Source organism: Octopus sinensis, linkage group LG3 (genome assembly GCF_006345805.1).
Source record: "Octopus sinensis linkage group LG3, ASM634580v1, whole genome shotgun sequence".
NCBI lineage: Eukaryota > Metazoa > Mollusca > Cephalopoda > Octopoda > Octopodidae > Octopus > Octopus sinensis.
This window is the reverse complement of record NC_042999.1, coordinates 63,271,649-63,289,216: the sequence shown is the minus strand read 5'-3', so window position 1 is coordinate 63,289,216 and position 17,568 is coordinate 63,271,649. Positions and strand designations below refer to the sequence as shown.

Sequence of the window (17,568 nt, the reverse complement as noted above, 5' to 3'; positions counted from 1 at the left end):
AAAATACTTCTACTATATTTTGAAAAGCAATGATCCATTTTAGATAGAGTAGAAACATTCTTTCAATGACAATTAATTAATTAACACCAATTAGCTCAAATTCTCTTGACTCTAATTAACAACATATTTTCTTTTATTTTTCTTTCTGGGTGTCTGATACTTGAGAGTTCCAGTTATTCAAGTACCAGATTAGAGACATTTACTGTGTTTTATAGACCTCAAAAAGATGGAAGCCGGTTTTGTTATGGATAGGATTTGATCTCAGAATGTAAAGGATTATAACCAAATACTGCCATTCACAGCAAAATTGATAGCATAGAAAAATTCTGTATTATAGACCATTCCAATGTAAAGAATAGAGAAAAGCACAAGCTCTCTCATTAGCCCATGGCTGTATGAGTTTAACGCAAAGTGAACAGTTTGATTTATTCAATTTAATCAACCACATGCTAGAAGAATTTCCCATTCGTCCAGTTTTATTGTGGTGTGCTTTGTTTCATCATTATTCATTTGTTTCTATGTCTGTATTTTCTTTTCCATGCTGATCTGGGTTAGATGAAACTTATTAAGGTAGATTTTCTATAGTTGGATGCTCTCTCTGTCACCCAACCTTTACTAATTTTCCAAGTAAGGAACTTTCCATTAGTCCTTATACTTTGAAAGTGAAATTTGGGGATGTTTGCTTACCAAAAAGTGAAGGAGTCTAAACAAAGACCATTTTTCATTGAGGCAGTATTAACGAGGGCTCATGGCAACAACTTTCACACGTATGCACACACATACATACAGAAATACGTGTGTGTTTGTGTATAAAATGTTTTTAATGGTGAAACTTGAAGTAAATAAAGCTATAAATAACAATGTATAAATATTAATTTCAAATTTTTGCACAAGACCAGCAATTTCAGAAAGCGGGATAAGTTGATTACATTGACCCAGTGTTCAGCTGGTTCTTAATTTATCACCCCCATCTCTAAAAAAAAAAAATGAAAGGTAAAATTGACCTTGGTGAAATTTGAACTCAGAACATAAAGACGGAACAAATGCTGCAAAGCATTTTGCTAACAATTCCACCAGTTTATTGCCTTACAGTGCATAAATATTGGGTCAAACTTTTTTCTATCCAATACTTGCTTGTTCCTTCTCAAGCCACACTGGCTTATTAGGGCTGGTTTCCCAGTTTCTTTGGCATATAGGTTATCCCCCTCAACGGGACGCCGGTCCTGTCGCAGGTGAGCTGCAAGATGCAGGAGGAAAGAGTGAGAGAAAGTTGTGACGAAAGAGACAGCAGAAGTTTGCGTGGAGCTTAGGTGTTTCGCTCAAAAATACACACATCGCTTGGTCTGAGATTTGAACCTGTGACCCTTCGACCATGAGTCTGCTGCTCTAACCACTAGGTCATTTGCCTCCACAACCCAATACTTAGATACTATTATTTATAACTTTATCAACCTCAAATTCCACTGTTAAAAAACAATTTATTTTTTGTCTTCCAAACTTTTTAATTTCTTATGACTTAAACTATATATGTCTATATATATATTGGGTACAGGACATCACCAACAGTTCAAACTACATGAAATACTTAAACAAACGTGCTAAATACATAAATGAGGAAAATAAAGAACTGGACAAGTAAACACAGAGAAAGGACCCTTCATCAGTTGTTGGCTGTCTATCTACTCCTCATTTCAAGCATTCAATGACAATAAGTTTTCAAAGACAGTTGCTCCCATGAATTCTTAAATAAAATTTATGATTTATGGAGGATCAAAGTTGGGAACAAAAACATGACAGTGGAGACATACAAGAAAACTGAATGAAAACAAACATGGAGGGTCGTATATATATATATATATATATATATATATATATATATATATATATATATATATAGTAGAACCTTGGTTTACAAATGCTCTGATCACAAATAAATCATGCTTTATATATATCTACATCTATCTGTCAATGTAATGTATGTATGTATATGTATATATATATAATATATATATATATATATATATATATATAAAGCACAATTTATTCGCGATCAGAGTTGTTCGAAAACTGAGGTACTACTGTGTTATTACCGCAATGTACTTGCATAGCAAGTGACTTGATCTGAGATTTTGTGCTGAAACAAAAACAATTGCAGTGTGAAGGTGTTTATAAGCCATTTAAAAACACAAAAACCATGACCTGTTCACTGACAAAATGCAGATGCAGCACAGAATTTTGTCGGTGGACAGGTCGCAGTTTCAAAGCAACGAAACTATTTTGACAAATTAAATTTAAATATTGAAGTGAATCTGATGGTTTTTGTGTGTTTTTAAATGGCTTATAAGCACCTGCCATGCTGCAATTGTTTATATATATATATATAATATATATATTATGGAGATGTACTTGCATAGCAAATGACCTGATCTGAGATTGTGTGCTGGAACAAAAACAATTGCAGTGCGGAAGGTGTTTATAAGCCATTTTAGAAACACACAAAATCCGTTAGATTCACTTCAACATTTAAATTTAATTTGTCAAAATATTTTCGTCGCTTTGACAAAACTTTGTGCTTCATCTCTGATGTTTTGTCAATGAACAGGTCGCGGTCTCAAAGCAATTTTGACAAATGAAATTTAAATGTTGAAGTGAATCTTTTGGATTTTGTGTGTTTCTTAAATGGCTTATAAACACCTTCCACGCTGCAATTGTTTATATATATATATGCATATATCAAACTGCAGGCTTGATTGTTTGGTTGCTAAATAAACTTTCAACCGCACAGTTATGCTTGAGTTTTGTACATTGTGTAGTAATTGTCTGGGAGAGCCTACAAAGCCTGGAAGTGCAGCTCCTCATCTTCTGATTTCGGCGAAAAAAAAAAGAGGACATTTATATATATAGTGTAACACAAAGTTGTTAAAATAGAACTTTTTAAAATTACTTCTTCAACATATTAACTACTAACCACATAACTTTAAAAAAAAAAAGAGAACAACAACAAAGAATTTAATTATTTTACTTCTATTTTTCCTAGTTTTGCAAATTCTGTTATTTGCATATTAGATTTTAGAAGCAAATGGTCATATTTGTATATATACTTTGTTACTGTGCTACTAACTGGAACTAAATTGAGAGGGGATTTCTTTTTTTTTTTTTTATAACTGAGGGAAATGAATTTTTTCATGTTCCTTGCTCAGAAACTACACAGTGATAGTACAGCTTGAATTCAATCATGTTGCTGGTATTGAACTAGCTACTTAATCTGTCTTTCTGTCTTTTACAACTACTGAGTGTGTGTGTGTGTGTGTGCAATCGTACACACACATACTTATACTAGGTATGCTTGTGTATGCCAGATATGTGTGTGTGTGTGCACCCATGCACTTGCTGACACATGCACACATTCACAGATACACTCACACACACACATATGCATGCATGCTATCTAGTGAAACAAGCCATGTATATACTCAAAATATATTTGTATGGAAGTAGCACCAATTAGCCTAACTGTCACTACTACCACAACACACACACTGACATTATCCCACTCTACAGCTTTTGTTCCTTAAACCTGTCTCAAACACTGGGAACACCTTTTGTGCTCATAAAAAACATTTTCTTCTATGTCAGAAGCTCCCAAACTTTTACCATCATGACCTATTTTGGTAATTCAGTAACCATATGTTACCCTCTTTTTAATGTTTTCCTATGGAGCGTACTTAATATTTGATATTTTTCTTGAGAAATCATCATCATCATTTAACGTCCGTTTTCCACACTAGCATGGGTTGGACAGTTCGACCGGGGTCTGGTAAGCCATGGAGGCTGCATTGGGCTCTAGTCTGATTTGGCAGTGTTTCTACAGCTGGATGCCCTTCCTAACGCCAACCGCTCCATGAGTGTCGTGGGTGCTTTTTACGTGCCACCGGCACAGGGGCCAGAGCAGGCTGGCAAACGGCCATGATCAGTTGGTGCTTTTACGTGTCACCGACACGGACGCTAGTCAGGCAGTGCTGGCATCTGCCACGTTTGGACGGCGCTTTTTATGTGTCACCGGCACGGGTGTCTTGACTGCAATTTCCATTTGAATTTTTATTTTGATGTTGATGTTCTTGACTCAGTAGGTCTCCTCAAGCACAGCAGGTCACTCTACGATCCAAGGTTAGCACAGCAGGCTGTCTTGTGAACCATGAGCTCACTTCATTTGTCGGGTCTTCGAAGTCACAGCATATCTCCACAGGTCTCGGTCTTTCATACTTTATTTATCAAGCTCAAAATCAGTGGTTCTCGACCAGGGTCCACTTTGACTCCTGAGGGTTCACATAGAATTTTGTTGTTAAAATTAATGTGTAATAAATTGGTTATACTAAAGTGATACACAAAATATTTTAACAATTTTTTTTTTATACAATTCCTAATAATATTTATTTAGGCGCAGGAGTGGCTGTGTGGTAAGTAGCTTGCTTACCAACCACATGGTTCTGGGTTCAATCCCACTGCGTGGCACCTTGGGCAAGTGTCTTCTACTATAACCTCAAGCCAACCAAAGCCTTGTGAGTGGATTTGGTAGACGGAAACTGAAAGAAGCCCGTCGTATGTGTGTATATATGTTTGTATGTCTGTGTTTGTCCCCCCAACATCGCTCGACAACCGATGCTGGTGTGTTAACGTCCCCATAACTAGTGTTTCGGCAAAAGAGACCGATAGAATAAGTACTAGGCTTACAAAGAATAAGTCCTGGGGTCGATTTGCTTGACTAAAGACGGCGCTCTAGCATGGCCGCAGTCAAATGACTGAAACGAGTAAAAGAGTATAGAAATGAAATATGATGTTTTGCAACATCAAATGGCTAGGACAGTTCATCCAAGTAAAATAGGAATCAAAAGAGTCTGTATGAAAAAAAAAATGGTTGAGAACTGCTGCTCTAAATGTGTGAAAGGCAATGTTGACTTTGGTAGAATTTGAACTCTGAAAGCCAGAACAAATATTGCAAGGCATTCTATTCTAATGACAAAATTTATTTAGGAGGCAAATCAGCAGTTTAATTATTCATGAACAAGTGTGGCTGTATAGTTAAGCACGATTCCCTACAATGTTATCTAGGGTTCAGTTCCACTACATAACACCTTGGGCAAGTGTCTTCTACAATAGACTCAGGCTGACCCAAGTCTTGTGAGTGGATTTGGACGACGGAAACTGAAAGAAATCTATTGTATGTGTTTGTGTGTACTCTTGTCTGAACTTCATGTCATGATTGTAATTGAGCATCATCTTCATACAAGTGAGGTTGTTTGTCTCCAGTCTTCTATGAAAAGCATGTCTAACTATGGAAAAATGTTACCTTGCTGAGAAACAGGTGAGGGTTAGTGACAGGAAGGTCATTGACTGTAGAAAATCTGTTTCAACATATTCTGTCTGACTCATGCAAGCATAGAAAAATGGACATGAAATTATGATGATGTAACATAAGAACTTGTAAAGGATATTAAAATTGCCTTTCTCAATTTTAAAACTTTGCAGAATAGTCTTTTGATGACTTGTGGTGCCTTAATTTCTAGGGCTTAGCAATATCTACTCTAAATCTGAAGTTTTTCTCTCCCCCACTACCATTAGACCAAGCTGACTTCTCTTTGTCCTTGAAAATTTTATGTAGACAGTCTTACCTTTTCAGAAGAATAATGTTGTGTAAAGCTATTCCAAGGTGGCTTAAACAGTTAAGTGTATTGTTTGGGGTTAAAGTGAATAACAGTTTGCTTAGAGAGGCTGCTTAACCCTTTCATTACAAACCCAGCTGAAACTGTCGCTGGTTCTGAGTACAAATGTCTTGTTTTCAAAAGTTCTGAATTAAAATCTTCCACCAAACCTTAGTCACAATTTATGTTCCTAACACTAGCTGAATGATAACTAAGTTATTTTACTAAATTCTTTGTTATATTTAAAATAATTGAAAGAAACACAGAGCATTTCAAAATAAATACAGTAATGAAAGGGTTAAGTGATTTAAAGGGGAATTCAAGAGAGCAAAATATTTCTGTTTATTCCAAATGTATTAGTGATGTAAGCAAAGCAAAATTACTTCATATGACAAACTGAATCCAGCTCATAAACTTTGCTTACCTAGAAGCTTATGAAGACTGCAACATCAGAAATGAGGAAACCCCTGGATGGTTACTTGACCTACTAGAAATAGATGTCAAATAGTTCTAGATTATGTCTTGACTAGTACTTTATTTTATCAACCCCGTAAAGATGGAAAGTAAATTCAACCTTCATGGAATTTAAAGTCAGAATCAAAAGATATGGAAGAAATGCTGCGAAGAATTTTGTCCAATGCACTAATTATTCTGCCAACTTGTCACCTTAGTTATTACAATAAAAATTCTTTCTAAATTTGGCACAAGACCTGCAATTTTGAATGAAGCGGGCAAGTCAATTATATGAACCCCAGTACTTGTTTTATCAACTTTGAAAGGATGATTAAGTCAACATTAGTGGAATTTGCACTCAGAACATAATGATCCCAAAGAAATGTTGGACATTTTGTTCAATGCTCTTACTGTCCTGCCGGCTCACCGCCTTAAGAACAACACTACTAATAAAAATAATAATGATGATGATTTCAAATTCTGCCAAAAGGCCTGCAATTTTAGGCAAAGGGATAGTTAATTATACCAAAACTAGTACTTGACTGGAGCTTATTTTATTGAAAGGATAAAAGGCAAAATTGACCTTGGTGGAACTTGAACTGAGAATCGAAAGAAATGGTGCTAAGCATTTTGTCCAGTACGCTAATGACTCTGCTAGTTCACTGCCTTAATTATAATAATGATGATGATGACAATGATTTCTACTATAGGTACAAGGTCTGAAATTTTGAGGGAGGGGTTCATGAATTATAGTGATCGCAGTACTTTTATGTTTTGCTTGTTTCAGTTATTAGACTGTGGCCATGCTGGGGCACCGCTTTGAAGAATTTTAGTCGAATGTATTGACTCCAGTACTTATTATTTTAAAGCCAAGTACTTATTCTATCACTCTCTTTTGCTGAACTGCTAAGTTACAAGGATGTAAACAATACATTTGCACCAGTTGTCAAACAGTGGTGGTGGTGGGGGGGGGGCAAACACACAAAGACACATGCACATGACACAACAGGCTTCTTTCAGTTTCCATCTACCAAATCCATTCACAAGGCATTGGTTGGCCTGTGGCTACAATAGAAGACACTTGCCTAAGGTTCTATGCAGTGGGACTGAACCCAGAACCATGTGGTTGGGAAGCAAGCTTCTTATTTCTTTATTGCCCACAAGGGGCTAAACATAGAGGGGACAAACAAGGACACACAAAGGGATTAAGTTGATTAGATCGACTCCAGTGCATAACTGGTGCTTAATTTATCGACCCCGAAAGGATGAAAGGCAAAGTCGACCTCGGCGGAATTTGAACTCAGAACGTAATGGCAGACAAAATACCGCTAGGCATTTCGCCCAGCATGCTAACGTTTCTTATTTCTTTATTGTCCACAAGGGGCTAAACATAGAGGGGACAGACAAAGGGATATAGTCGATTACATCGACCCCAGTGCGTAACTGGTGCTTAATTTATCGACCCCGAAAGGATGAAAGGCAAAGTCGACCTCGGTGGAATTTGAACTCAGAATGTAACAGCAGACAAAATACCATTAGGCATTTCGCTTGGTATGCTAACATTTCTGCTAACTCACCAGCTCGTTTCTGCAAGCTTCTTACCACACAACCACATCATGCTGCTAGTAATACATTAAAATGCTAACGTCAGTTGTTGTCGAGAAAGTTCTTAAAAGTTTTTAATAGCTAATATTGAATCAAGTATTTCTTCTGATTATTCTTGTTTGTTTTTGTTTTGGAGGTATTTTGTTGTTGTACCATGGCAAAAACAAAACAAAAGCATTGACACTGCCATAGTGAGGTACAACCTTCTTGCATACACCTTTTACTTGTTGAACTATTATATCCATGCAGCAGCACCACCTTGAGAGGTTTTGGACAAACAAATTGACCCCTGTACTTATTTTAAAGTCTGGTACATCTATCCATCTCTTTTGCTGAACTGCTAAGTTACAGGGATGTAAACAAACCAACACCTGTTAACAAACACAAAGGCACACATACATACCTACACCCCCCCCCAACACACACACACACAAGTGTGTTCCTCACATCTATCAAACTCCCACTTGAGGCATTGGTCAGCCTGGGGTTATAGTAGAATATACTTAAGATGCTGCATAGTGGTACTGAATCTGAACTCACATGGCTGCAAAGTGAGAGTCTTAACCATGCAGCCATGTCTGTACCTACTGTCATCATTTATCATCATTTAACGTCCGTTCTCCATGCTAGCATGGGTTGGACGGTTCAACCGGGGATCTGGGAAGCCAGAAGGCTGCACCAGGCTCCAGTCTGATCTGGCAGTGTTTCTACAGCTGGATGCCCTTCCTAACGCCAACCACTCCAAGAGTGTAGTGGGTGCTCTCTCGGAGTGGTTGGCGTTAGGAAGGGCATCCAGCTGTAGAAACACTGCCAGATCAGACTGGAGCCTGGTGCAGCCTTCTGGCTTCCCAGAAGCATGTATGTATTTTATCAACCTCTGAAGAATGAATGAAAAGCAAAACGGGCAGAACTGGACCTGAGAGCATCAAAGGACTTAGTTAAATAGCACAAGGCACTTTGTCTTCTACAGCAATTCTGAAAGCCACTGTCTTATGTAATACAGTGGGAAAGAATTAGTCACAGAATATGTAGCTCAAGGTTTGTTTTTTTCTTTCTGTTTGTGAATTCTTCAGTTTCATTTATTCGACTTCTTTAGTAAATTCACTAAATTGAATTCTCTCTATCTTGCAATATTTTCTTGTCTTTTTAAATAAAGTATTTTTTAAAATCTTTTGTGCAAGCTTGGTTACATTAGAGGAGGGAGTGGAGCATCCATCTCAGAGATTGAACCCATTTCTCTTTAATGGAATTCATAACATTCTATTTACAAATACATCATGTATTATGAAACTACTTGCCTGAAAATATGGGTTAACTTATAAATAGTTGACATCAGCAAGTTAAAATTCTTTGTAAATGTTAAAAGGTTGGTAGCGTTCTTTTTGACAGTTTTGCAAGACTGACATAAATAAATCTGTGAGGTTACTGTGGAATAGCAGTGGAATTTTTAAATGTCAGAATTTTATCTCAGTCAAGAACTGGAATTTACTCTTTTGAAATAGCTTTTAGTTTGCTACTGTTGTGTATGTTTTATTTTATTCTTTTCTTTTGCTAAATTAATAGGGTTGTTATATTGTTCGTTATTGTCATTAACTAAATACTATTGTTTAAGGAAGTTCAAGTTTGGAAATAGGCTTTATTATTGTTATCATGGTTGTTGTTGTTGTGAGGGCACGTGGTTTAGTGGTTAGGGTGTTTGCCTCACAATTGTAAGGTCGTGAGTTCGATTCCCAGCTATGTATTGTGTCCTTGAACAAGACACTTTATTCCACCTAGCTCCATTCCACTCAGCTGGCAAAAATGAGCTATACCTGTAATGCAAAGGATCGTCCTTGTTACATTCTGTATCATGCTGAATCTCCTTGAGAACTTCATTAAGGGTACACGTGTTTGTGGAGTGCTCAGCCCCTTGCACGTTAATTTCATGAGCAGGTTGTTCTGTCAATCAGATCAACTGGAACACTCGCCATCATAACCAACAGAGTGACAGTTAGTTATTATTATTAGTATTCATCATCATCGTTTAACATCCATTTTCCATGCTAGCATGGGTTGGACAGTTCGACTGGGGTCTGGGAAGCCAGGATGCTGCACCAGGCTCCAGTCTGATCTGGCAGTGTTTCTACAGCTGGATGCCCTTCCTAACTCCAATCACTCCATGAGTGTAGTGGGTGCTTTTTACGTTCCACCGGCATGGAAGCCAGTCAAGGTGGCGCTGGCATCGGTCACGTTCAGATGGTGCTTTTTACATGCCACCGACACGGGTATCACAACCACCCGTGCCGCAATTTTCAGACTGTCCAGTGTGTTGCCTTTTTTTTTGAAAAGGTGAATTGATGGTTGATCAAACCAACACTGGTTATTAAAGTTGTCAAGCGATGGTGAGGAATAAACACAAAGAGACACACACACAGGCTTCTTTCAGTCTCCATCTACTAAATACACTCATAAAGCTTTGGTTGTTTCTGAGCTAGTAGAAAACACTTGCCCAAGATGCCATGCAGTGGGACTGAACATGGAACTATGTGGTGAGGAAGCAAATTTCTTATTTCTTTATTGTCCACAAGGAGCTAAACACTGAGGGGACAAACAAGGACAGACAAAGGGATTAAGTTGATTACATCTACCTCAGTGCGTAACTGGTACTTAATTTATTGACCCTGAAAGGATGAAAGGCAAAGTCAACCTCAGCGGAATTTGAACTCAGAACGTAACGGCGGATGAAATACCACAAAACTTTTCGCCCGGCGTGCTAACATTTCTGCCAGCTCAGCGCCTTATGGCTGTGTGGTAAGAAGCAAACTTCTTACCACACAGCCATGCCTGCACCTATGTAGAAGTTTCCCCCTTCTTCTAAAGATTCTGTCAGCTTGCCACCTTACCTGCCATGTGTATGATATTAGTGTGCAGAAACAGCAATATAAATGAATTGAAAGAAAAACTGAACATAAAAGAAATGAGTTGTAGTGTGAAATGGAGAAATATGCATTTGATATAAGTGTGTAATGACTATAGAGAGATTGAGAGGAGCTGTATGAAGAAATATTGTACAGTCAAAAGTGAATGCATCTTTAGGAAAAGGGAACCTGAGAGAGAAATGGGATGAAGTGGGGAAGAAGGATTTGAAGTTGCTGCATCTCATGGAAGAGAAGACAAAGGGCCACTTTATTTGATGCCAATCAGTGCAGAAGATCTCCCTACCTATGCAGGCATGGCAAAACTGACTTTAAAATTGTGTCATGATAGAGGTTGGGTGACATAACTTACTCATATGCACACACACACACACAGATTTGTATATACTGAGAAGTCTACATCTGCTTTTTAGCTACTCTTCTCATCTTTGTGACATTGTCACATGTACCCTTCTCGTACTGGCTCCCTTGTCACTCATCTCTCATTCTCATTGTACTGTTCTGTTAGTGTGTGTGTGACTGAGGGTGGCAGTGGATCTGTCTTTCTCAAAGTGCTATACATCCAGTGTAACTAGGGATGTCGCTGGACATTTCTGACCCTCTTCTTTCTCTAACATGTAACTCTTCTGTTCTATATTTAAGAGATGAGAAATTATGTACATTATTTACATTCGATGGATATTTGTCCTCATCTTGTTTGTTGTTAACACAATGTTTCGGCTGATATACCCTCCAGCCCCAAGATTCCGAGTTTGATTCCAAGCAATGGCCTGAACAACAACAATAATAATAATAATAATATTGAGCTTGGCCTGTTAGGCCGAGAAGCATAATAATAATAATAATAATAATGATGATGATAATAATAACATTGAAAAATACCTTAGGAATGAGAACCCAGGTTCGAAATTTCCCCAAGACACCTGATAAAGGCTGGAGGGTATATCAGCAGAAACGTATTAACAACAAACAAGATGAGGGCAAATATCCGTCAAATGTAAATAATGTATGTAACTCTTCTATTTCTGATCCATGTTACTGTAACTGTCTCTTCCGTCATGAATCATATATATAAGGAATCACATCATATCTGCATGTATTTCTGTTGGTATTGATAGCCAACATTCATTATTACCAATTATCCATTTCTATTACAATCCATCACTCTTTTGTCTGCTCTGCTTGAAGCGCCATATAGTGGGGCTGAATCCAATCCAACATGGTTGGGAAACAAGTTTCTCAACTACCCATGCACCAAATATTTTAAATTAAACATGTTTAATTCAAAATATTTTTCTGTAAATACAGTGGTTCCAAAAGTGGGCAGTACTGCCCCTTTGCAGGCAGTTAAAAGATCCAGGAGGCATTGAAGAAAAATGGGATGATAATGGGGTAGCCAAAAGAGGGTGATGGGCGTAAAAAACCCCCCAAAATAATAGGTCAGTTAGGTTAAGTTTTATTCATGAAATACAGTTGTTTTGAATTTGCTGCAGCAAGTGGTGTATGTCTGTGGTGGTGAGTGGTGCAGGGCAGGCACTAGGAACGTGGCCTGGGTGCCAAGGGAGCAGCAACCTGAAAAAGTTTGGGAACCACTGCTTTAGTACATCTGTATCTTCAATGTTATCCTGCCCTTCTTATTACTTTACTTGCTCTTGTCGCATGTTTTTGCTAGCTTTTTGCCCCCCTCTGTTTTAAGTCTAACAAACAATCAAAAGAATTGATAAGAATTATTTCTTATTAGGTCAACTCAATGTTTAAAAAAAAAAAGTTGTGGAACAGCTCCAACTTGGGATTTCTGAAATGGTTGTCATATTAGTACAGGTGTGTATGTATGGAGTGACAAAAGTATTGCTTCTTTATTTTTTTCAATACATATACTTATGTGCTTTTGTTTACTTGATTTTTCTTTTATAATATTTAGCAAGGTAAAGAGACTAAGTCATGCAACAAGCAAACGTGTTGTGCTGGTGAACAAAAGTGTCATGATGGGGGGGATTCTATAGACATAAAGAAATTTTGGGGAAGGTGTAGTGTTCGGAATTTTGAGTTTTCTTCCTATTTCATATTTTTTTCACACACATTGATAATGTATGTATATTTATATTTATGTTATCATCATCATCATCGTTTAACGTCTGCTTTCCATGCTAGCATGGGTTGGACGATTTGACTGATGACTGGCGAACCAGATGGCTGCACCAGACGCCAATCTGATCTGGCAGAGTTTCTACAGCTGGATGCCCTTCCTAATGCCAACCACTCCGAGAGTGTGGTGGGTGCTTTTATGTGCCACCGGCACGAGGGACAGTTAGGCAGTACTGGCAACGCCCACGCTCAAAATGGTGCCTTTTATGTGTCACCTGCACAGGAGCCAGTCCAGCGGCACTGGCAACGACCTTGCTCAAATGTTTTGTCAAGTGCCAGTAAGGCAATGCAGGTAATGATCACGCTTAAATGGTGCTTTTTACATGCCATTGGCACCTCCGAGGTACAAGTCTGGGCAAGGTTGTTTATGGAAGACCAGCAGTCGCCCACGCATACTAGCCTCCCCTCTCTACTCCACCGATGTTATCCAAGGGAAAGGCAAAGGCCAATACAGCTTGGCACCAGTGACGTCGCAGCTCATTTATTAACGTACAAGTGGCTGAGTGCTCCACAGACACATGTACCCTTAACGTAGTTCTTGGGGAGATTCAGCGTGACACAGAGTGTGACAAGGCTGGCCCTTTGAAATACAGGTACAACAGAAACAGGAAGAAAGAGTGAGAGAAAGTTGTGAAAGAGTACAGCAGGGTTCACCACCACCTCCTGCTGGAGCCTCATGGAGCTTTAGGTGTTTTTGCTCAATAAACACTCACAATGCCCGGTCTGGGAATCGAAACCGCGATCCTACGACTGCAAGTCCGCTGTCCTAACCACTGGGCCATTGCTCCTCCACACAATAATAATAAAGGTCGTTATATAGACCTCCTTGACTCAAGTTAGAGAAGGGGTGCGTATTATACACAAGGTTTAGGTTTTTCAGAGGTACAGCCTCCTAAAAATCCCCTGCGTATTATACTCGAGGATTTACAGTATGTATATATCATCTCCACTTTTCTGTGCTTGTATGGGTCAGACAGAGTTTAATGATTTTCTGCAGCTGGATCTCCTTCTTCTCACCAACAGTCACCTGTTTCTAAGTAAGATATTTCTCCTTTGCCAGACATGTTTTTACAAAGTATTTGAAAGGAGTGGTTATACTTGTATGATAGTGACATTTATTTGCAACTATCACATGATGTCAAGACAAGGAAACACGAATATATATAGAGAGAGAGAAAGAGAGAGACACATACACACACATGATGAGCTTTTTTCAGTTTCCCTCTACTAAATCCATTTGCAAGGATTTGGTAAGCCTGAGGTTGTAGTAGAAAAAACTTGCTCGAAGTTCCACGAGGTGGGACTGAACCCGAAACCAATTATTAGAAATGATATAGGTGTAGACGTAGCTATATGGATAAGAAACAAACTTCTTCCACACAACTACATCTGCACCTGCATTATATATAATAACTTTTACCTCAGCCTTTTCCATGATGGCATGGGTTAGATGAGAGATTGTGGCAGTATTTTATGACCAGATACCGTTTCTATCGCCAACCCATTTTTTCAAATAAGGTGTTTTTTAATCTACTAATCTTTACATGGTCTATGTGTTATCACCATCACTCAAATGGTACCAATGCAAAGATACACAGAATTAAACTCTCAAGCACATGTTTATTTCATATTATAAGTGTTGTTATAATTTTAGTTACATGTCCATGAAGGAGACAGTGGATGTATATATATGTATGTGTGTGTATATATATATATATATTATGTTATTATATATATCTTGGGTGACAATTTTGAAATAAGAGAATTTTAATGTTTAGCATCCTTATTCATCATCCCTGCCTTTTTTTTTTTTTAATACATTTCACTAAATTGAAAATGTAGCAGGTTACAATGGAAAGAAAAAGAAAATGAATATCAAATTCAGATTGAGTGGCATGCTTTTTAACAAATTTTATTTTACAGCATTTGGTTTTATATTTCTTAACATAATAATGAAATGAAATTAAACAAAAAATAATACAAACACACTCAAGCACATGTACACACACACACACACAGATTTCCATTAAATTTCCATCTACCAGTTTCACTCACAAGGCATTGATCAGTCCAGCACTAATGCAGAAGGCACAAGCCCAAGATGCCCTGCATTTGGATAGAACCTAAAACCTTGTGGTTATGAAGCAAACTTTACAATTATACATGTATTATATAGAGTTATAAAAATTCCATCTAATGATGTAATGCAATAACTGTGTGTATAATAAGTGCTCGGGTTGGTTTACCACTGAAACTCCGACTTGAACTGCATCTAAAACAAAAGTGGTGTCATAGCTGCCTAGCAACGAGTAGCTGTAAGTGGTTCGTCATTGAATGGGTAGATGTGTGTGTATGTGTATGTGTGAAAGAGAGAGAGAGAGAGAGAGAGAATATACACATGCAAAATGAGTATATATTTCGTGCACTGCTTATTTGTGAATGCAACTTCAGAATGCCATAAACAAAAGGTGACTAATGTAAAGTTTCAGGCGAAGGAGTGGCTGTGTGGTAAGTAGCTTGCTTACCAACCACATGGTTCCAGGTTCAGTTCCACTGTGTGGCACCTTGGGCAAGTGTCTTCTACTATAGCCTCGGCCCGTCATATATATGTATATGTTTATATACGTATCTGTGTTTGTCTCCCCCAACATCACTTGACAACCAATTCTGGTGTGTTTACATCCCCGTAACTTAGCGGCTCAGCAAAAGGGACCGATAAAATAAGTACTAGGCTTACAAAGAATAAGTCCTGGGGTCGATTTGCTTGACTAAAGGCAGTGCTCCAGCGTGGCTGCAGTCAAATGACTGAAACAAGTAAAAGAGTATGTCATGCATAGAATTTTGACTTTGTTTCATTTTCTAATCCATTTTTGTATTTGGTTTGCAAGACTCTTTATGTGAGTTCGTGTGTTGAAGCATATTCTGTTGTCTGGGGAGAGCCATTCTCTTTTGGTGCCTTATAATTTAACACACTCATTGGTAAAATTTCCACTCATTTGCTTATTTATTTTTGTAAAATTTTCATTGTGTCTTGTAACCTTTCCAATTGTTGTTGACTATCTTATTCAAGCTGTGTTCTTTTTGTTTATTTGTACACGTGTGGGTCATATGCGTGCACATACCCATGTATGTATGCATCCATGTAAGTGTGTGTAAGCATGCATGTAAGTGTGAATATGCATGCTTGCATGTAAGTGTGTGTATGCATGCATGCGTGTGTATGCATGTATGTATGTGTGTGCATATGTATGTATGTATGTATGTGTGTACGTTTTTATGTATGTATTTTGCATATTAATGTGTTTGTGTGCATGTTTGATAAATAAAGTTATCTCTCTCTCTCTCTCTCTCTTGGAAAGGCACAAGCACCTTCACACACAGCAGTAACTTTCGCCTACCAATTTCAATTACAAAACTTCGGTCAGCCCAGGGCTATAGCAGAAGACACTTGCCCAAGGTGCCACACAGATCTGTTATATATCTGTTATTTTATAAACATAAATTTGTCCTCAAATATCTTTCGCACTGCACCTTGTGTGTATGTGTGTATGTATGTATATATATATATATATATATATATATGTATATGTATGTGTGTGTGTGTGTGTGTATATATGATGGGCTTATTTCAGTTTCCATCTACCAAATCCACTCACAAGGCTTTGGTCTGTCTGAGGCTATAGTAGAAGACACTTGCCTGAGGTGCCATGCAGTAGGGCTGAGCCCGGAACCATGTGGTTGGTAAGCAAGCTACTTACTACACAGCCACTAGTGCATGATTAATTCAAAAGAAGGTGAATAAACATGCATTACATTTGTCTGAGTAATTTGAATGCTAAAGAGTTAAAGGCCAGCAAAGAAGCAACATGTTAAAGGAGAAATGAATTAAATATTCTGGGTTTAGTACTTTAGAAAAAATATAGTATTTTATGAGATAATATTAAATGTATTAATTTATATCTGCCAGATATTATAGTTTCATTCTTTGCTTGTCATTGTTTATTTCATATTTTAAGTGTTATAATTTTAGAGTTACATGTCCATGAAGGAGACAGTAGATATATATATGTATTTATATAAATTTATATAATTCGTCACTATATTCACTGCGGTGTTTATTTTGACCATATCGCACTTACGAGGTAGTTGGCGGGCAATTTAAATCTGGCCTTGTACATACGTGCATATATATGTATGTTTGGACGTTCGTATATGTAAGTATAACGTATGTTCTGTATATATATATTTTTGTATTTATGTACTAATGTGGTATATTCAACTAACGAAAGCAGAGCTTATTTGAAGCAAAGCTAGAAATCCAAGATCTTGAATTATCCAGTAATATCTTTTTGCTAGTTTATTTTGTCTATCTGTCTTATCTCGTGGTGTGATATGAACATTTTAGGTGGTTTTTAGAGTCAGGGTTTGACTGCTATTTCGGCATGGTGGTGTCTCTCAGATACCCTTACTTATAGTTGTGAAAAATTATTACCTATGTATATCTATATATATATATATATAGAATAAATTTTGGGTGACAATTGTGAAATAAAAGAATTTTAATGTCTTTATTCATCATTTCCCCCACATTTTTTATACATTTCACTGAATTGAAAAGTGTAGCAGATTATCAAAAAATAAGGAAAATGACTATCAAAAATTCTGGTTGAGAGGCTTGCATTTAACAAATTTTTATTTTACAGCATTTGGTTTTATAATATTTCTTAACATCATAATGAAATGATATTGAA

The 17,568-nt window shown here is 37.4% G+C and overlaps 1 protein-coding gene across 1 annotated transcript in view; it reads left to right on the top strand.

Annotated features, from left to right (window-relative positions):
• The window catches only part of LOC115209256 (putative uncharacterized protein DDB_G0277255), a 261,041-nt gene that overhangs the window by 27,997 nt on the left and 215,476 nt on the right, over positions 1-17,568 (top strand). The gene's annotated exons all lie outside the window — the stretch shown is intronic.